This window comes from Tenrec ecaudatus, chromosome 5 (assembly GCF_050624435.1).
Source record: "Tenrec ecaudatus isolate mTenEca1 chromosome 5, mTenEca1.hap1, whole genome shotgun sequence".
NCBI classification, from domain to species: Eukaryota; Metazoa; Chordata; class Mammalia; order Afrosoricida; family Tenrecidae; genus Tenrec; species Tenrec ecaudatus.
In genome coordinates this window covers 178,104,292-178,125,841 of record NC_134534.1, presented here as the reverse complement: position 1 = coordinate 178,125,841, position 21,550 = coordinate 178,104,292, and the positions used below count along the sequence as shown (strand labels likewise).

The 21,550-nt window shown below is 48.4% G+C and overlaps 1 long non-coding RNA gene across 1 annotated transcript in view; it reads right to left on the bottom strand.

The window, feature by feature from the left end:
- Positions 1-21,550, bottom strand: part of LOC142448420 (uncharacterized) — a 298,254-nt gene that overhangs the window by 108,754 nt on the left and 167,950 nt on the right. The gene's annotated exons all lie outside the window — the stretch shown is intronic.

The following is a 21,550-nucleotide window of genomic DNA, read 5'->3' as shown; positions in this document are numbered from 1 at the left end:
TCTATGCCCTGAGCAAGTCCCCGACACAGACTCACCCAGCTCCCCCCTTCAACATGACGGGACACAAAAGAAGGCTCCCTTCCCCACCCTCACACACGCCCCTGACTTAGTCGCCCTCCCGGGAAAGAGGAACCTGGAAGCTGGTGACCACATCTGCCGCCCCCACCCACCGCCCTGCCAGCGCTCAACCCAGGGGCTCTGGTGACATTAGAAGTGGAGTTCTCAATGAAGGTGAGCAGATGTCCCTGTTTTGCTTGGGAGGCCTGGGTGGCCGGCTGTTCAGACAGCACTGTGGATGCACTGACCTTGGGGTGGCTGTCCCTCTCTGCCAGTGCAGATGGCCCGCTCCACACCCTCAGCCCCTCGCACTGGAGAAGGGGCCTTGCTGAGCAGCTTGAGAGGGAAGAAGTCTGCAGGGGGCGCGGGCGGGCCGCGGGCTGGGGGCGGAGGGGTCGGGGAGAATGAGGGCCAGAGAAAGGCCTTCTCCATGGACAATGGCAGCCCCCGTGGCGGGCCCCTCAGAGAACAATGGCAGTCCCCGGGGACCGGGGGTGGACTGCGCTGAGGCCAGCCCGGGCTCCAGCTGCCTCTTCAGAAACAAGGCAGTGCAAATGTGCCCACTTGATTCTAAATCCTCTTAGGCGCTGCCCATGCGAACAAGGGCAGGGGTGTCCTTACAATCCTCGACAATCAGGCCTGGGAGCCCTGGTGCTCCGTGCGACAAGCCTGCAACCGTGCATGCAAATGGCTTTGCTCCCTGGGAGACTTCTCTGGGGACCTCAGCGGAAAGGAAGCCTTTCTGTCCCCTGGGGGCGGAAAGCAAGGCTAGCCAAGTGCCGCAAACACCCCTATCTGGCCCTTAAGTGCCAGGAGGGCAGTGCCTTGACATGGTGGTAAGGGTGCTTGCCCTGGCAGAGGCTTCCCCCAGCTGTTCAGAAAAAGCCAGATGAGCAGCGCGAAAATCATTAGTCACCCAGGTATTTACCCTGTTTTTCCTATTTCCTTTCTCTCTTGCCTCTGCGGTCAGGGGTATAAAATTCCCAGGAACTCCCGCCTAAACACCAGCTTCCTGTTTATGCTCTCAGCCGCTTTCGTGCGCGGCTACTCAAGGAGTGGGCCCGCGCCCTGGAAAGCCATCCGCAGAGTCTGCAGGTGCCGAGAGAAGCCCAACAAGACCTCAACAGCACAGGCAGGTGAAAGGCCCAGGTTCACGTCTCATCACTTACAGGGAAAACCCACGTGAAAGTGACATGTCATTGAGCAGCCGATGGTATGGCTTCCGTTTCCCCGGGCTCCCGGGGTGTCTACACGGTCCTATAAAAACGCTGTTCGCTCCCCTGAAACACAAGCCTGTATCTTCCCAGCAGCTCAAGGCCTTTATTTGTCAACGTGGTGGCGGCGGCGTTCTTTTGTTGCAAGAGATTAAGGTCCATACTTAGGCACATCCACAAACTCATGTGCAAGTATATGCCTGGCATCTCACTGTGGCCATCCTTCCATCAATTCTGGCAGCAAAGGGTCCCCTTTCTGTCACCCTGAGTGGCAGCATCCTTGACCTGGTAAAGAACCTTAGAAGATATCTGTTCAGCCCTTTTCTAGCATGGAATTCGCCTTACAACCCCTCTGATTGAATCCCTCTAGTTTGGGGGCAAGGAACCGTGATGGGGCTACTGTGGATTAGGTCAGTGGTTCAAAGCCATCCATTGCTTGGAGGTAGAAAGATGAGACTGTCCATGCTCATAAAGACTTACAATCTCAGAATCTTCATCTAAGGTCGACTCCAGGGCATTGGGTGGTGCTGGAGCTTCCTCTACAATAGGAGACACCTCATGTTGGCAGCTTTATTTTCAATAAAGGTTTTCTATATGTAAAATGAAGGAGTCTTGACGGACTAGTGGGTCTGAGTTGGGTTGCTAACCCAAAGGTCAGCTGTTTGAAACCACTAGTCACTCCTCGGGAGAAACACGGGGCTTCCTACTCCCGAGAAGCCTTGCAGTCTCAGAAATTCACAGGGGCAGTTCTACCCTGCTCTACAGGGCCGATATTTGAGTTGGCATCGACTTGATGGCAATGGCTTTGGTTTGGTTTTATATGGAAAATTGACATTTGTCTCCATTTACAGAGACACGCCAAAAAAACCCCAATTTCTCTTCGATATGCCATGACTCTATTTGGAGATGGCTCTCGTGCTTTGTACCACCCGCTCACCCCTCCACTGCCCCCCACCTCCAGTCTTCTCTGAGCTAAGCATCTCCAGATCTTTCAGCAATTTCCCTCCTGGGTCTGATTTCCACACCATCCTGGATTATTGAGCTCTGCTCCGGCGAGTCTAAATCCTTTTGACATTGAAGACACTGCTGGTACTCCATTTAGGAGGCGGCACAGAGGACAAGGAGAATCAGCCAGACTATGTTCAAGTTATTCAAACACATCTTGATTTTCCATTTGAGTTTTTCTTTACTCTGCATTTGTAATACACGTCTCAGTTGTGAAGCACAGAAGAGAAGGAAGAAGCACACTTGTGTGTTTGTTGTTGCTAGCTGACACTGAGTCAGTCCCTGACTCGTCTACAGTTGACTGTGACCAGCTATGGATCAGATCACTGTGCTTCATAGGGCTTCCATTGGCTAAGCTTTTGGAAGTAGAATGCCAGGCCTTTCTCCCAAGTTTGTCTTAACCTGTCAACTTGTGTTAGTTCGGGTTGACTAAAGAAACAAATTCATGGACACTGATATGTGTATAAGAAAGAGGTTTATATACAAGAGCAATTAAATATTGAGAAAACATCCCAGCCCAGTCCAGATCAAATCCCTAAGTCCGATATTAGGCCATACGTCTGACACCAATCTATAAAGTCCTCTTCAGACTCATGAAACACATGCAATAATGCCCAATGCAGGAAGATCACAGGCCAGTGGTGGGAAGTCTTGCAGATCCAATGGCATTGTAAGGATCTCAGTGCTGGCCGGGGGCCCCACGTGGCTTCTCCAGGTCCAGGGTTCTGGCTACATCAGGATAGGCCCATGTGGCTTCTCCTCAGGGATGTCTCACAGGGAGTCAGCCTTGTTAATAGAGAGTCTCCAAGCAAGTGAGCCGAGAGAGTGTGTTTCCTGCCACCAGGGAGGAAATAGAGCAGTTCCCAGAATTCCCAGGAGAAGGCTATGTCCACATAGAGGCCTCATTGGCTATGACCTGATTGACAGACTAGACTCCACCCCTTCCCTCTTAATCCTCTCAAGTTGACACCAGATTATATAACCATTGCACAACTCCTCAAAAAGAACCATCTCACTGTCATCAAGTGGATTCCAACTCACAGTGATTCTGTACAACAGTAGAACTGCCCCCTGTGGATTTCTGAGACATTCACAGATGAAAGCCTTGTCTTTCTAATGTTTTGAACTGGCAACTTTGTGGTTAGCAGCCCAATGCCTAACCACTACTCCACCAGGGCTTCTCTTGGCAACTCCTCGTGTCATGCTTTTTAGGTTTCCTCCTCATAAAACAAAACAAAACCCTCTCTGAGTAGGCTTAGTATCCTCCTTTTATAGGCTTCAAGGTCAAAGCCCTAGTCACATGGCTAAGAAGTAGTGGAGAGTTGCACTTCACATTATACAAAGTTACAGCCTAAGAGTCTCAGTTGAAACTGAGGTCCTGAAGTTGTTGTGTTTGTTTGTTTTTTTAGCTCATTCCATGACAGATAGCTTTTATTTAAGGCCAGTTTGTATACATTATACATATACAGCTACAAGAACTTTTGAAAAGCAGTTAAGAACTTTGGTAGCGTAGGGCGGGGGAGGGTTGGTGGTGTTCTTTCTGGAAGCAGATAAAGCACAGAAATGCAGCATTAAAGCCAAACATTATCTCGAACATGCTTTTATTCCAATGGCATGGCTTGACAATAAAGTGTTATATTATCCTTGAATTTCCGGCCTGGGCTAAGAGTAGACCAGACCCTGGATGCTATATAAAAGAAGCTGTTGAATGTATATCCGCCATATCACAGTCAATGCCATTTCTCTGCACACACGCCCCGTTCCCCACTATGTCAGTTAATCTAGAAGGAGTGAAAAGAATGTTTCCCATGCATACACATACTCCCCCCCCACCCCTTTTAACTCTGGTGTGGTGACGCCTGCCAGCAGAAAAGTGAAACCACAGAGAGAAGATTGCGATCAGCTTCATGCTGCTATTTTACAGTTTTAGAAGTTGGACATCAAACAAACACTTGAAACTGTCATCTATACATTCCTTCGAAGAAAAAAGACGCATCAACATGCTACCGGCTCACTTGTTGTCTATCCTCCCCGAATGTTGGGAGCTCTTGCTCTCCAGGAGAATGCTGTGCAGGGGCAACCTCAATTCGTGGAATTAGTTCAGAAAAAGGGGTCCTACTTTTTATTGTGAGTTTTCATGGCTTGACATTTGGCCAGGTGGATTTTTCGACGGAGTGCGCTGTTTCTTAAGACTTTTAGCTAGTTTTCTAATTTGCTTGCTGTTATAAACAGTGCTAGAGAGGACTTCTTTTAGTGGCCAATATAAAGGACCCCTTCTCCCCCATCATCGCTATTCGATCAATCTCTTTTCTTCCTAGTACTTGTTATTGTTGGCCCTTCTAATTTATAGTGTCCCCATGAGCCCTGGGGGTGTGGTGGTGAGGCACTGGGCTGCCATCAGCATGGTCGGCAGTTTGAAACCATGAGCAGCTCCTTGGGAGAAAGACTGGGCTTTTTAACTTCTATCAAAAGTTAGAGTCTCAGAAACCCACAGGAGGTCGTTATGAGTCAGTGTTGACTCGATGACAGTGAGTTTGGTTTTTTTAAGTACAGAGGAACAAAACACTGTCTGGTCCCCCATCCTCAAAATTGTTCCTATGCTTGAACCCATTGTTGCAGCTATTGTGTCAGTCCACCTCATGGAGGGATTTTCTCTTCTCTGAGGACCCTCCACTTTACCAAGCACTCAGGGCAACTTAGTGCTTTATTGTTTACAAGTAATGCTCCTTAGCTTATTCTTTGTCCATGTAACAGCAACTCAACAAGTTGTGTTTTACAACTTTGAATATACTAGGGATTCGAGAAATATTGATCTTTTTTGAATGCTGTTAAAAACCTCATTATGGTTAATCACTTATTAGGTAGATTATTTGATCTCTGTTGTGGGAAAATAATAACCCAAACATGGCATTCTAAGACTCCAGATACTATTTTTTCTGACAGCCAGGTACCACCTGATGTCTTCGCCACATTTTGCTATCACACCCATATCGTCCATGATCTCAGGAGGCTGAGTACTGAGCAGGTCCACGTCACACGGACTAATTTCTCTCATACTAGTGTTATGATCAAGTGAGAGCTTCAGATCCATTCATATATTTATGGTTAACATATATCCTTGGTTCACTTTAGAGACACCTTTATTATTAATTATATGGTAGATCATCATAAATCATCCTCATGGGACATAAGGTGATTCCATTGATGATATCATGATTTCATCAGCATCAACTTGTTCGGTTGAGTTTTGGGTGACACATGCAGGATAACCAATTGCAAGATTTGTGGTTCAAATCCACCAGCAGCTTGGCTCCTATAAAAATGTGCAGTCTCACAGACCCTGAATAGGCCTTTTATGAGTCAGAATGGACTCATTGGCTGTGGGGTTGGTTTTGGTTTTATCTATGCACTCAGAAACTCTATTTAGGGTTGCTACTGGGGAGAATCAGCATGAGTCAGATTCGACATGAAGGCAGTGGATTGGGTTGGGTTTGGTAAACATCTGCCTATTCTAAACATGTCATAGGAACGAGATCAAATTGTATTTGTCCTTTGTCACCTGACATCTGTCACACAGCATAATGTTTTCAAGGTTCATCCATGTCCTAGCATGCATCAGAATTTCATTTCTCTTTGTGGGTATATGATGGTCACTGTACATAGACATTAAGTGTATCCATTGTTCTGCTGATGAGCATTGGAGTGTTTTCACTTTTTGGGGTGCAGATATGCTTTCTCACGTGTATAGTTTTCTCCTTCAACTAAATTCTTCTAATTGAAATTGTGGAGCTAAGGGTAAGTACATACATTTTAAATTTCAGTCTATATTGTTAGCAAACATCCCCCCAGAAAGGTTACGTCATATGCAGAACACCTACCAGAGCATGAGAAGGAGAATTTCCCAGCATACTACTAATACTCAGTCCCTCGCTCTCCTTTTCCTTCCAGGTGTATAGGCGAAACACACACACACACACACACACACACACACTTTAATTAGTGTTTTACATTAGTCTCTCCAGTTATTATTGAGAATGAACATCTTTTCACACAGTTGATATCCCTTTTATTTGAACAGCCTGTATGTATTCCTTATCATTTTAATTTAGCAATTTGTTTCTTATTGATTTGTGGGACCTCTGTGTGAAGTTATTAACTCTGAATCCATATGCCTTACAAATAATTTTTCTAAGAAGTCTATTTTTTCCCAAATCATATTGATGATTCCTTTGGCTATGTAAATGTTAAATTGTATGCAGTATCAATATTTCATCATCTTGGGGTGAGGAAACACTCCTTCATTCCAAGAATGCAAAAATACTCATCTTGGTTTTTCCCAGTAGAGCTGTGCCTTCACTTTTTATATTTAAATAGTTTATGTCTCTGAGTTTTGATAGAAGGAGTAGAGATTCAACCAAATATTCATTTTAATAAATCATTTATTTCATCATCATTTATTATATAATTAATCCCCCCCTTTTCTCCATGACTTCAAATAACATCTTCTTGACATTATACATAACCATAGTCTTAGGTCTATTTCATTGATAGGTCCATTCTAGCACTAGACCATGCAATTTTGTTCCTAGTAAGTTATAATATATTTGGATAGTGCCTGTGGTCATACCTCCTAGACAATAGGGAATTCATGTCTCCAAGATATGCTTGGGAATTCAATGACTAATGGGGAAAGTTTAATTGTGTAACTGTAAACTAACAAGACATAGTTGGCAGGGAATTTCCTGCTATAAGGAATCACCAGGTAGGACAGGGTGTGCTGGACCTCACCTCTTAGATGATCCATTGATGGGAAGGCGTGGCTGGGATGCTTGGCACAGTGTTGGCCTCTGTTCTTTCGTTCCATTAAAACTCCCCAGCCTGATGAGGCCAATTACCGAGTAACAAAGCAGAAAGGCGCCAGGCTTTGAGAACTGCCACTTCCTAGCTTTGTGATTTGGGGTAAATCACTTGACCAATCTGCATATTTCAGGACTGATAACAGCTCTCCGACATGTTTGGTAAGAAGTCTAAAGTGCACGTTGGAGCGCACTTTGTAAGTGGCCATCTCTGAAGATTGTCATGGCTAAGTTACTGAACTCAGTGACATAAGCATTCAGTAGGATAAGTGTTAGGCTGCTAACCAGGAGGTCTGTGGTTCAACCACCAGCAGCTGCTCCCCTGGAGAAAGATGAGGCTGTCCACTCCTATAAAGCTTTACAGCCTCGGAAACTTCATGTAAGGTCTCTATGAGATGGCATCAACTCACTGGCAGTGTGTGCTTTGGTTTGAGTCATCATTGCTGTTGTTAGCACGACTACTGGAGGGGAGGGCTGCTCGTCCCCCTCCTCTTCCGGTTCCCCTGCATCTGGACCCTGCTCCTCTCTTGTGGGATATCCTTCTCCCCCAAGGAAGAGCTGCAAATGACATTACCAGCCCCAGAGGCCACTGTTGGGCCCCCTTTAAGGATGTGCAGGAGCACTGTTCTCCAATATGTTAAATGCAAGGGCTTTAAAAGTACATGGGGAAAAATGAAATTAAAATAGTGTCCTGTGGGAGTGCAGATTGGGGGTCCAAAGCCCATCGGCAGGGAACTGGACATCCCCCTTACAGAAAGGTCGCAGGGAGGAGACAAGCCAGTCAGGGTGCAGTGTAGCAATGATGAAACATACAACTTTCCTCTAGTTCTTAAATGCTTCCCCTCCCACCCCACCCACTATCATGACCCCAATTCTACCTTACAAATTCTACTAGACCAGAGGATGTACACTGGCACAGATAGGAACTAGAAACACAGGGAATCCAGGACAGATGATCCCTTCAGGACCAGTGGTGAGAGTGGTGATACCAGGAGGGTGGAGGGAAATGGGGGTAGAAAGGGGGAACCTATTACAAGGATCTACATATAACCTCCTCCCTGGGGGACGGACAACAGAAAAGTAGGTGAAAGATGCACTGAGATGGCTGCATGAGCAGGTGCATTTTCGTGGTGGCAAAACCAGTCCCCCATCTGCCACAAATCAGACCTTTTGTTGTGGCACACACTGTTACTCAATATTTTTAGTACCTCTAAATAGAAAGCTTGATTAACAGTCTGACCTGGTGGAACAAACTCCAAATGCACTGTTCCCTTCACATAAAAAAACAAAAACAAATGAGCATCCTCTTGCTCTTTGATTTCATTTGACCAGCTTCTCTTGGGGCAAGGTGATGATGGCATCTTCCACTGGCTTGATTGATGTTTGCTTTTGGGGTTAGAAGAATAGCCCCACGTCTCTTCGCCAGTAATGACCTTGGAAAAAAGTCTGGGTCACTTCAGAGCCGTTCTTTCAAAGCATGTCATGTTTCCACTCTTTCCTGGTCAGTTACAACCTGAGGCACAAATTTTGTAGCGACCCCTCTCATTCCCAAATCTTTCATTAAAATTTGCTGAACTGAGTTCCAAGATGGTCCATCTGTTGGTCTTCAAGCACAAGAACACGCTTTCCCCCCCACTATTTTTGTCTGCTCTGGAAATTGATGGACGTCCAGAATGAGGTTTATCATCAATTGGCATTTCATCTTTTTTAAAATGAGGAAAACACTCATACCCTTGAGTTTTCCCCATAGTGCTGGCTTTGTAAGGTGTGTTCAACATCACAACAGCTTCTGTGACATTTTTCCCAAGAAGGAAACAAAATTTCACAGCCTCATGCTGTTCTCTTAAACCAGCCATCACATAAAAAATGAGTAAAACTGCTTTTATGAAAAAATTTGCTGTGACCAGGTAGAACCTTCCCAGGCGACGCCACTGAGTGCACTAACTCAGAGCGAGTTGCTCCATGCTCGCCTAACAGGAAAAATGCCTACTACGATTTTTTTTCATTTTCTTTGGGAAAGGTTAACCCGTCATACACCTAACAGAATGGCAAATTTGACCACTCCCTACGATTTCCAAGTTTTTTTCAATGACAATTAACCCTGTTAATAATCAATCACAACTAAGTGATCTTCCCCCACCTCCTCTTACCCAGACCAACCAGGAAGAGAGGAAATACACTCATGCTCTGCGTGGCCCCATCCAGTCACTTGGTTCAAGTTACAGCTTTGGTTTCAGACCCATATCAAGTAATTCCTTGCACCACCGAAGGCCTCCATGAACCTCTGAATTTAACTTCACTGTGGACATCTTTCCACCCCCTAAATGTTAGAAAGATTTCCACCAGCTCTTCTTACATGCATGGATTTCCTAGAGACAAAAGGAGATTCTCTAGCAGTGAGCTAGAGAAATGTGAAAAATTGAGCGTCACTGCTCCTAGCCATCCTTCCTTCTTTCTTTAATGCCCTTTGACACCTTTTACTTGATTGCTTGTAAGTCTGAATTAATTTTGTCCTGGCCCAAGGCCCACACTCATTTGCATGGCGTGCTATACGCTGGGTCAGATTTGCAAAGACAGCATGCCATCCTGAATTCACAAACAGACTCCCATCCATCAAGTGGCCCAGGTCCCCATAGACTCACTGTAGAAGAAGGGAGGATCATGAAAAATCCTTCCCCGGCCCTGAAATCATGACTCACCAGAGTTGCCTTGTGGTCAAACTGATGGGTAAAGCACTCCATCATCCTTATGTTCTGCTTGTCAGACACTTGTGGGATTCCATTCTGGGCTTTTGATGTATTATTATGAGCCCCCTTTGCCAGAATTAAGCCTGCGATTCCATAATTAATGATGAGCTGAGTTTCCATGGCTTCTTTCACTTCAATCTCATCTCAAGGGTGATGGAAATCCTCATTGAGTTCCCTCACACCATCTACTGCCGCGCGCCACACGAGCTGATGAGATGCACGTGACTGTTGGCATGCTTAGCTGTTGTTATGAATGGTTAACTGGAAGGCTGGTTTACTGCTGAGGACAACAATCCATCGGGCGAAATCCTGCCTTTGCCAATACCTGCTGACATAATCAACAAATCTCTCCGTCACCGGAAGTCTTTGTTCATCCCCTCGCTTATTCGTTCATTCACTCCATCCGTCAAAAAATGCCTGTTCTAGCGCTGGGGTGTATGGGAAGGAGACACCCTGAGTAGTTCACACAGCTGATAGCTCAGCTGCCAATACACAGCTTGGGGGGTTGGGTTCACCCAGGGGCATCGCAGAAGAAAGGCCTGGTGATTGACCTTAGAATGAGCCAGTCTTGGAGACCCCATGGCACAGATTCTATTTGGAGACCCCATGGCACAGATTCTACTCAGACTCATGTGGAATCCCCACGAGCCCAAATTGACTTGGTGGCACCTGGTTTGCCTAGGAACTGTGCTACGTGTGAGGTGAAAAGGTACGGTCTCTGGCTTCAAGATTGCACACTCAAGGCGGTACCTGTTCCCAGGGCAAGGTGTGTCAGTGTTGCTACCTCAAAATCACCTGGGGGCATTTGAAAATCATATCTGCCTGCCCGTCTCACCCCCAAACTCATCTAAGGTTGAAATTCTGTCGGTCCAAGGAAAGACCCTGGCAGGTACATTTGGAAAACCCTTTTGGCTCATCAGTCTAGTGATTGATTGTCCCAGGACGCTGTAGAACAGTTCTGTCTGAGAGGCAGAAGAGCCATGAGACTCTCTTCACCCAACCAGAGTGTCACCTGCAGCCTGCTAGTGCCTGTCCTGGGCCAGCAGGAATGGAGGCCACACTGCTCTAAGTTCCTGTTTCTAGGGGATGTTCCCAGGCACAGGCCAGGCCTGCTGCTGACATATTCATCTTGGCTGGGCTTTGTCCTGGCCTGTCTTGGGTCCCTTTGAGCTGAGATGACCTGGTTACTTGGGCTCTAGGTTTGGCTTGTGAGTTTGTTTGCCCCTACCTTCTGATGCTGGCTTTGCATTTACAGCAGAGCCCCAGATCTCAACAGGAACCCATTGTAGAAGGAGCGTGGAGATGTGATGCAGTTGAGTTCCGAATTAATTTTTCCCATAAGAAATAACCGAAAGTGGAGTAAGCCGTTCGTGACCACCAAGTTGTTACCCTAACCTTCCCTTTTTATACAAAGCATTACATAGAAATTTCAAAGCAAATCAGTTCAGAGTTAAATAATATAATTTAAATAAGAAACACAACATTTAAAAAGTTTTGAACAACTACAGTATGGCGCATACCTGAGACTGATGAGGATCTGTGATCTGTGGACACAGATGGAGAGGGGATAGGAAGAGAGAGTCCTTGTTTGGAAGGGAATCTCCTTCCTTAAAATCAACTAGGAGATCTTTTGTGTTTTACCCCTCCTTTGCCTTTTTTCCACTAGGACCTGGCTGGCTTTCTCTTAAATTTTTTTTTTAATCTGTCTAATGTGGTCTGTTATTGGCATTTCCTTAACTGTTTTTCTAAAAGGGTTTACTAAATTATCATAAACAATATTGATAACACGGTTAACCAGTTCCTTACCATGATAATTCTTTTTTTTTTTTAAATAACTCTTAGGTTTCATGTTTTTAAACTAAAAACAATACCAAAAGCCACAAAAACTAAGAAAATTACAGCAAAGCGCTTGGAACACAGCCGCAAAAGGTTTAAACAACGCGTACCAACAACGCCAACTAACTCCGAGTGCCGGAAACACGGACTGCTTTTGTTTACCAAAATCACGTGCGTCCAATTTGATTCCTATGTTTCGTTCGAGCTCTGATGCAAAACTGTCTCGACATTTCGCTTTGAGATCCGATTATGTCGAGTCCTGGCGCGGTCGAGTACGCCGTGGACTGGCCTGCGTGGACTGGACTGAGCAGTCTGAGAAGCAGTGCTTAGAAGCGCATCCACTCCCAAAGCAAGGTGCGGGTAAGAGAGGGCGGCTGCCCTAGTCCCACGAGGCTGGGCAGCAAGAAGAACTCAGTGTGACAGAACTGGACTCGGACCACAAAGAAAGCAAACACGTTCATGGCCACCCCGCGTGGAACAGAGAACTGCCGCGCAGAGGGTGCTCCGCTACATCTCTCCAGAGCAGATTGCTCGAGGTTCCTTCCCCGTGCTGCGGAGTGAGTTCGAACATCCAACCTTAGGGAGGCAGCTGAGCACTAATGAGTTGTGCCATGCAAGGACCTTCTCTCTGAGCAGAGAACCAGATCAAACTCACTATGCTATGGGTTCTGACCCATAGCACCCCGATATAGGGCTTCTGGGTATAACACACAACTTCATCTCTCCCCAGGAGTGACGGGTGGACCTGAACTGCCCACCTACTGGTTGGCAGGCCAATGAGCCATCTGGGCTGATAAGAGAGAAAGTTCCGGTTGGAGGGTGAGAGGTGGGGCAAGCTCTTTCAATTGAGGACCCACAGCTGTGGGAGAGGGCGTGGCCAAGTGGGTGACAGGCTGACCAGAAAGTGGAACGCAGACCTCGGACAGACCGCCGGGCTCAGTCTGTGCCTGCTTCTCCCGCAAGCTCTCCGAGGGAGCTGCTCCCAGGCCAGCTCCGTCCGACTCTGCCCTTTCCCAGAGCAGCCGTGACGTCACGGTGATGAGCTCGGTCAACACGATCTTGGGAGCATCGCCTAAATATCATGTTGGAGTGACTGGCAGCGGTTCGCCTCGTGCGAAGGCCATTGCTGGTTTGTGAGCACTGCCTCTTTTTGATGATGTTATGACTGGTGTCAAGCCTGGTTATTTTGGATGTGACGTTTGGCCTTCAGAAGGCCATGCTTGGAGACCAGCCTGGGAAGAGCTGCTTAGTGTCTTAGCCCGGGTTTGCTTTTGCACACATCAACATTTGGCTGAACCTGTCTATTGAATAAACAGAGTCAATTCATCAAGCCTTCCTTAAACCAGCAAGCTGCACAGGACACAGGTAAAAGCAGGGCTGGGACTTGGCTGCTTTCCCCAGCCCAGCCCATCTACTGATTCCTAAGCTTCGTTTCTGAGACCTTGGGGTGGGTGGGTTTGTTTGGTTTGGGGTCTTCCTTCACAAGAACCGCATCTTATCTCGAAGTCATTGGAACATGCACACATCAGACCTCTTTCCACCCCATGGGGGTTTCTTCACTGTGTGCTTCTTCAAGAACACAAGCCTGCTGCGTAACTGCCTCATTCTGGAGATTTCACACTGAGCTATGCTCAGCACCTCCACAGGACAGGGTGGATCCGCCCCTGTGAGTTGCCGGGACGCTATCTCTTTAGAAAGTAGAAAGCCCCATCTTTCTCCTTGGGAACAGCAGAGGGTTTCAAACTGCTGACCTTGCAGTTGGTGGTTTTAAACCATGGACCTTGTGGTGAGCAGGCCAGTGCATAACCACGACGCCACCAGAGCACCTTATGAGGTGGCATGCGCTCGATGGCAGTGAGGTCGGCTGCTTTGTTTTGTTAGATTAGCGATACCGTCGAGGTTCACATGAACTCAACTGTGCCCTGAAGGACCGTTAGGGTCTTCTGAGTTTCACGTCACTTGTTGATTCATTCAGTTGCCTTTTCCTGAACACCTGTTAGGTGGACTCACCTATGCCTCTTTGTAAGCTGGCCCCCAAGTACGCCTCCTGCCCCATTTCCCACCATGCTCCCTACACCCTGTACCCAAACGCACTCCTGTACTACCTGTCACTGACATGGAGAAGACATTGTCCTCTTGCTGAGTGCAGTAGCCGTCTATGAGTGGAGCGAGCAAGATGAGGGCCGCCGTGGCGTTTGAGCTGAGTTTGAAGGATACGGTGGAGGTCGGAAGCTGTTTGTACAGGAGCACGGAGACTAGCGTGAGAGTGGAGGGGTCAGGGGGAAGGGCTACCTTCTTCCAGGGTACCCAGTGAGGGAGCAGGATGGAGAAGTTGTGACATGGATAAGGCTGAAAGTGTGTCTCCACATTCCCTCCCCCCATCCCCTACTTACCTCTGCCTGACCTCAGATGGCTCTGTAATTCTGTTGCAGGTTCTGCATACTGAGCCTGCCCTTCCTGTGAGGCTTCTCCTTCTCTGGGATCAGCTTCCCAGAGCCCTGGGGATTAGCCAGGATCCACAGCTTGTCACTAAGGTGGGTGCTGAGGCTTTATTTCAAGGGGGCGGGAGAGGGGGGTTGGGAGTTGGTGAAAGGTGTTTACTTCTCTCGCTTTTGACTTGAAAGCAAACCACAGCTAACTGTTGCCGGGCCCCTCACTCAGGTGTGCCGCAGGCACCCCGGCACAACCAACCGTCCAGGCCCCGGCTTGGACCAGCCTCTTAGGAGACGCATGTCTGTGCCTTGCAGCACAGTCTAAAAATAAGGTAAGCAAAGAAGCCCAGACTCAGGGATAAATGCTCTCACCAGGCCACAGGAACGCCAGCTGTATCAAGTTCAGGCTTCCTCCCTGCCAAGCCACAGGGTCGTGAGAGACTTCACATCTTGGATTCTTGAGCTGGGAAAGGAGCGGAGGAAGGGGGAGGCAGGATGTGGTGGAGGGGCTGTGTGGTGCCTGGAGGGCCAGGAAGCACAGGAGCAAAAAATCCTCCTCAGGATTTTTCAAATGGTGCTAGCTAGTTTAAGAAAACAAAAGGAGAGAGAGAGCGAGAGAGAGAGAGAGAGAGAGAGAGAGAGAGAGAGAGAGAGAGAGAGAGAGAGAGAGAGAGACAGAGACAGAGAGAGAGAGAGAGAGAAGAGGAAGAGAGAGAGAGAGAGAGAGAGAGAGAAGAGGAAGAGAGAGAGAACCCTCTGCTTTAGTCACCTTCAATGGAAACTGAGGTTGGGTTGTCCCCCCAGGAATTCCACGCTCCTGGTTTCTACGGTCTTCTGAGTTTCCCCGGACGGTAACAAGGTCGCTAAAAACACAGTATTTACTGTGAGGAAGCCACATGCGCTGCAGGTGTGGGTTCGGGAGTTATCAGACAGAACCCAGAGGAACCTGGCCACTCGATCATCCCCAGTCTGAACCCCTTACTGGACTTGCCATGCCATGGTCTCCTGACCTTCCAACTAAGCCAGTCAGTCCTGGCTTAGGTCCCCACCTCAGGGCACCCTGGTCCAAGGGGCTGGAATTAGAATAGGTTTCAATCTTAAGCTAGTGTGGGAAAGTTGCTTCCTGTTACTTCCAAACTCCTTCCAGAAAAGAACAAAACAAAACAGAAAGACCACACCCAGATGCTATAACAGCACAGTCACCTTATGGATCCCCAGGGATCTACTTCAAGGACTTACGATAGCATGGTGGACGGGCTGCTTTCGGAATGTGTTGAACATGAGAACCTCTGAGCACATTTCTGTGAGTCACCCGCAGGGTGATGAGAGGTTTAGTGGATTCTGACCAGTATTGCGCCTAAGTGGTCACTGACATCATGGGGGGGGGGGGGGGTTCCAGGTCACACGGATGTCCCTGTCAGAAGGGGTGCAGTATTTCTGCAGAAATTTCGTATTTTAAAATAAAAAATATTTCTGTAGTTTTAGTAATAACAATTTTTTTTGTAAGCCCAGCTTACATAGATCAATATAACGACAAGGCTAAAACTACACGAATTTATTTTTCAACCTTTTAAGGAGCCAGGAGAGACCAGCCCCTGGGGACAGACATCATGTTTGGTAAAGTAGAGGGGCAGTGAGGAAGAGGAAGGCCCTCAGGTAGACAGACTGACAGGGGGACTGCCACAATGGGCTCCAACAGAGAAACCATTGTGAGGATGGTGGAGGGCCAGGCAGTGCTTCTTTCTGGTGTGCATGAGGTCATTATGGGGATGAATTGGCTGGATGTCAACGAACACCACCAACAAGGAGCCCTTGCTAACTGCAAGGTCAGCAGTTCAAAAGTACCAGCCACTCTGCAGAAGCAAGATGGTACCTATCACTCTTGTAAAGAGTTACAGACCCTGGAGCCTACCATGGGCAGCTCTACCCTGTCCTGTAGGGTCTTTATGAGTTGGCCCCAACTCCATGACCGTGACTTTTCATAGGCTCCTATCAGAGTGGTCCTTGTTACCCAGTGGCATTGATACTTGAATAGCCTGATTTCATCTGCGTGTGCTACAAGTGATCTTCTTGCTGCTGGTGATTTTAAAGTCACCTAATTTGTGATGACACCATGAGTCACCCCACTGGTGGCACCAAGGGCCAACGTCAACCTCTGGGGGCTCATCTACTCACAACTAGGACGTGCTCTGCTCTTTGAATTCCTCAAACAACTTCTTCAAAGAGAGAGGTTCTCAAGTCCAGTGTTCTCTTTCCCTTTCCAGACCGCGAGAAGAGGCACTTCCAGGTCTGGTCTCTCCTGTATAGCCCAAGTCAAACTGATGGAACGGGATGGGGAGGGGGTGCACATTTCCTGAGTGCTTACCATATTCCAGGCACCACGAACGGGAGATGAGGATGGAAGTCTTACTTAGGCGCGGCTCCTCCATCAGCCCAGCAGGAGAGCATCAGTGTCTCTCGGAAGCCATGCTGCCAGGGTTCGGATTCCAGTCGTATCCATTATAAGCCTCTGGACAAATGGTGGGATCTCTTTGACCCTCGTTTCCTTCTCTAAGCTGGGGGGAGGGAGAGAACCCCTAAGCCACAGGTCTGGGTGGATCTCTGGTAACGCAGCCACCCCTGGCATCGTATAAGTAAGTGTTGGCGTCTCCTCTGCAACTGAAAGAACAAACCCAAGCTAGTTGTCCTCAGAGACCTCAGTCTTCTGGTGGCCCAGTTGTGCGTGTGAGCGCCTCTGATTGGGTTTCCAATGACTGATTTTTCAGAAGAAGACCGGCTTCTCTCACTCAAAACTCACTGCCACCAAGTCCCTTCCGACTCCTAAGGACCCTACAGAACAAGGTAGAACTGTCCCCCCCTGGGGGTGGGGGAGACTGTAATCCTTCAGAAGGGTAGAAAGTCTCATTGTTTGCCTGAGGGGCAGCTGGTGGCTTCGTATTGCTGCCCTTATGGTCAGCGGCCGATGAGTAAGCATCACCCACGGAACTCCTCCAGGTGGACTCAGAGCTCCTCCCACCGTTGGGTCAGCAGCCGAGGGCATGACCCACTGGCATCCCCGAAGGGCGCTTTCCTCACACCGTCATCAGCATTGACAAGACAAGCAATGGACTGGAAAAGTCTTCGGAGTCGTTGGACGGCCAGATTCATTTGGAACGATTGGCCTGGCATTCATTATAATTGTGTAAAAGTCAATGACTTCTGAAGATGTGCCTGTCGGGGGAAAGGTGCCCTTCTAGCCAAAGTGGCGTCTTCCTGTGGCAGAGATAGGCGTCACTAGTACATGCTCTCTGCACATGCTTGCATCCCTGCAGCTGAAACGAGCAGTTGCTCCCAGGGGGCAGTTAACCCACCATTTGATCCTGCTTCTTGTTATTTCAAAGGGGCGTCCGGCAGTGCTTCCAGTGAGTTCTAAAGACTCAAAGTGTTATGGAATAAATTTACTTATGGTGATGGATGGACATTTTGACAACCCCAGTGCTTTGCTTCCGAAGCATTTTTATGACCGCGTGATATCACCAAACAGTGAAATGGCACAGGGCACCAATAAACACGGGGCATAGCCCTCTCAGGTTGCAGAGTGATTAGGTGACCGGTTTAAGACTGCCCAGCAACCTGGTGACAGGCAAATTGGGTTGCCATTAGGCCACACTCTTTTACACGGAGGCAGAATGAAGCCGAGGCCCAGTCTCTGCCCATCTGTCTTTAATTAGAAACAAAGGAAGTCAGGACTTTTGATCCACTTGAGAAAAACAGTGAAACTTGACGACCTAAATTGAAATTCCCTGCCACCAAACGTCTGTGTGAATGAACTTTTGGAGGGACAGCCCTGTTGTAAACATTTCCTACGCGGCTGTCTGCGTGTAGCGGTTACAGAGTGGAAGGGACAGGAGCCTCCAGAAGTCTTTGGGAGAGAGCAGGGAACAGAGGTCCAGGAGGCTGTCCCTTGCCTGACTGGGAGTGGTCAGGCCAGCCCTCTGCCCCTTGTACTCTCCCCATACAGAGAAAACAAAACCAAGCATACCTCTTCTTGGCCCCAAGCCAAATTCAAAACCAAAAAACAAAAGTGCTGGAGCCCAAATGTTCTCCGTTGTCGAGTGAAACACATTCCCCAACCTCAGAAATGCTCCCTCGCCAACGACTGTTTTTCCTTCCTGCTGAGTGGAAGCGATCCTGTCAGTTGTCATTGGTTTCAGGAAGGTTCCGGGTGGTCCCATGTCCTCTGGGAACTCTGTTGGTGTCCTGGTTTCAGTTTCCGGAGTTTTCTGCTTGCCTGGGAGTTCCAGGGAAACCGAACTCACCGAGGAAGTGAGTGCCAGCCCCGCTGGGCCCTGGATGGTGGCTCCAGACAGAGGGAAGGCCAAGCTCATTAGGCTTCCTCCCCCTTTCCAGGATATACCAGTGTTGCTCAGCAGCGCGCAAACCCCACCCCTCTGGGACGGGCAGGCTTTTGAAATTCGGATCCCTTGTACGCTTGCAGAAGAGAGATGCTCCACTTAAACTTTCTAAGCACTTTAGAATGATTTATACATATTTTATGAGTGCCACTCGGTCTCCTCACACCTTGGCCGGGTGTCAGAGCCGCTCTGCCTCACGCAGCTCCCATCCTAAAGGCCGAGTCAGCTGTTCCCCCGTGCGTGCGGGCCCAGCCTTGGATCCCTGCGCGCTTTAATGTGCCCCTCTAATTGGAAGTATGCAGACGAACCGTCCCCTGCAATTTGGTGCAGGAGCGGAGCCCCGTATGTCACGGCAAGGGGAGAGGGCCACTGCCACAGGCATGGAAATGGCTCAAGTGAACCGTTAATGTGGACTGCCCTCCCAGGGGAACTCGGATGCAAAAACCAGCTGTGGTGAAAATTCGAACATCATCTTCAACGCCTCCGACTTCCTCAGTCCTGGTTTCCTCCTGGCGAACACTGGCTGCAGTACCAAAGACAACCCAAAACCAAACCACAAGAATGCTGCCATCGCATCGGTGCCCCACGCAAGGCGGAGCCGAACTGGGCTCCACTCCCTGGGGCTTTGGAAACTGATCCTTACAGGAGCAAAGCCTCACAGGCCCGCCTTTCTCAGCACCGACCCACAGGTGGGTCTGAACTGCCACCCTTGGGGGAACAGCTGAAAATAGACGCTTGGTGCCACCCAGGGACCTAAGCAGAGATAAGGCGGGGCTTTTAGTGTTCACACAAAGGCTCTGAAAGGTAGAGAATGGCCGGAGGACATCGCTTTGGAGACTAAGAAAGCGAAAGCAGAAAGCATGCCGGCAGCTTCTAGAACCTTCAGCGGAGGGACTGTCCAATCAGAGAAAGCGTTGAGAAGTGTCAGCAAGGGAACCGAGCAGCCTGAATGTCCCAGGTCAGAGAAGGCCCTTCACCTGCTCTCTAACAATCAGATCCCGGAAGCACAGTCCAGGAATCGAAATGAGTAGGAATCATTTCACACCTGCCCAGCCCAGCAAAACGAGCCTCTTTTCTGAAGACAGGCGGAACACACGTTCTCAGAAACAAGACGGGGACACACGTTCCCTGAAGCAGAGGCCATGGTGAGATGCCAAGAGGAAATCACTGAGTTTGGGTGTCACTGTCCATCTCTGGGCGAGGGGATTCCAGGGAGCCTGAGTGGATATCAGAGGAGCCTCTCCTCATCGTGGCTACATTTGCATTGTAAGAAGATCAAGCAATCCAGTTTCAGGGCGCCGCATGCATTTAGGGCAGGCATTTGACCAAGCAGCGGAAATCCATGGGTGGCACGAATGGCAAATGAGCTTGGCTGTTAAGCAAAACGCTGTGGGTTCGAGTCCAGCCATTTAGAAGTATCTCAGAAAGAGGTCTGGTCAACTGCTTCCCCAAACTTCAGCCATGCAAACCCCTCTGGAGCACAATTGTACTCTGGTACACATGACATTTCCCTGTATTGGAATCCACTCTACAGTTACTTAAAAAAAAAAAAATCAAACACCAGCCTGCAAGTTGACTTCCTTCTCTCCTTTCAGAATTGCTTTTTTGGCCCCTTGTCATATTGTGTCCCTAAGCCTTGCACTCAGAAGACCTATCCTTAGACCAATTAAAATGGAATGGAGATAAGGTTTGGGAGTGTGTGGCCCTGAGCAGATAAGAGCTGTCCCTGCAGATCACCTGGGGGCTCTCTGGCAGGAGTGACAATCTTGAATCTAAACCACTCGGATCTTATCTATAGTGTGCTTTGACCTTCTAGTGCAACTAACATGACTGCTTCTGTATGGTTGGCAGAAGTACCCAGTAAGTTTTTCAGCCATGACCTTGACTTCTCTCTCTCTTTTAAACCTTTGTTCTGCCAGGCCCCTCCCTGGATGTAGTTTGATTCCTCAGGTCAAAGCTATTAGAAGCAAATGCTTGGCAGGTACGGACCTCTTTTTCCTTAGGATGGAGGGGGTCTGCGTGGAGATCTAATCTTTGCTGATCTTGGCCCTTTCTGTAATCTTGCATGTGTGGGCCCCAACTGTGGCCAGCTGGATGAATGTCACCAGGGAAAACCTCTGAGCACAGCAGGCCATTTCCTTTCTCAGGCTAAAGGCACAAGAGTTATATCAACTAGGGCAGGAGAAAGTAGGCCGATACAGACACTTCTGGCTGGAAGAAGGAAGCCATCAAAGGCTGTATTCTCATTATTTTAAAAGGTGTCTGAGATTCACAATGAGAACAAGTCCTCATCTCCATTTTGGGTGACTTTGGATATATCTATTTGCCTCCTGTTTCTCACGAAGAACACATAGTCTGTTTCCAAACTCCATAACTCACACAAATTCACACCTAGGCACTGGCTTTTCATTGGCAATTCTCCGCCCCCCCCCCCCCCCCCCGTTAAGAATCAGCCTATTCCTAGTTTGTGCCAGCCGCCAATATTTCCAAATATCTGTGGCCCAGGTTATGGATAAAACAGGGCCAAAGCTGGGCTGCCACCTGCCCCAAGAGCAGCTCCTCATAGGTTCTGCCTGGAATCTTTCAGGAGGGAGACAAAGTCTTCAATCTTACCATCGGGATAAGGACAATATGGCATCTGGCTGAAAAAGGTGCTCCCTGAACACTCTCCATCCAGATTCAATTAAGGATACATATCTTGCCTGGGCTCAGGAAGCTGAGAACAGGTTTGGGAATGGAGAGTCCAGAACAGGAGGACGCTGGGTCATCAGGAAGGGGGAGAGGGCATCTGAGAGTAAACACCAGGAGCATGCCAGGAAGATGGAGACAGTTTCACACACTCCAGTTTTCCTGGTCTGTCAGTTGGTGATTCTTTTATCATCAGCAAAGTGCAGAGCGGGGCCTCCTGCCAGGCCTTCTCAGGGAGAGGGGACGCTGCCTTCTCCTTCCCAGCATGTCTAACGGAGGCTTCGCTCCTGGGAGCAACAAGGTCAATGGCGCCCAGAGCCG